Here is a 714-nt window from a genome sequence, read left to right on the forward strand (position 1 = left end):
GAAGCGAGCAGCCTTAGGCTGGGGCCGGGGGGGGCCGCCTAGGGCCCCCGGCGGGGTCCAGGGGCAGAGCCCTTGGTGGGTGTTTTAAGGGGGCTTCGCCCCCTTGAAGCCCAGCACATTTGAGGAATATGAGGATGTATTTAGTTGATTTTTGACTATCAAGCATGGTAGTTTTCAGTAACAAAAAAATAAAAAATAAATATGTGTTTTAAAAGAAACTTTAATATTCTACAATATCCAACAATGAAATATATCATTAAATTATTAAAAAGAAAAAAAATGTAAAAAAATGTAAATGAAATTAATCTGAAATTTATCAACAGTTGTAATTGTTAGAAAAAATAACCCTACCTACATGTTCGAATCATAAAAAACGGAGCATTTTACAAGAAGTTACAACAATAAAAACTTTATTTGACCATGATCTGACCACATATGTATACATAGTAATTAACAGAAGGTCATCTAAAAGGGGGTTGGAAGAGCCATATTTTGTTAAATTTGGGTGTGAATAGATAACAGCTACCCACAGGAATGTAAACCAGTGACAAATGCAGCCTCTGTGTATTGGTTACTGGTAGGAAAAGAAGACTTATTATGTGCAGGGAGTTGTTATCAACAACTCCCTGTTATGTGTAACTTTTTTTCCTTTTGGTTTTATTTTTATTTATTTTTTATTTATTTATTTATTTTTATTTTTTTTTTGAAAAAAAT

Source organism: Anneissia japonica, unplaced genomic scaffold, assembly GCF_011630105.1.
Source record: "Anneissia japonica isolate Jap-2015-1 unplaced genomic scaffold, ASM1163010v1 scaffold724_len3256291_cov202, whole genome shotgun sequence".
Classification (NCBI taxonomy): Eukaryota; Metazoa; Echinodermata; class Crinoidea; order Comatulida; family Comatulidae; genus Anneissia; species Anneissia japonica.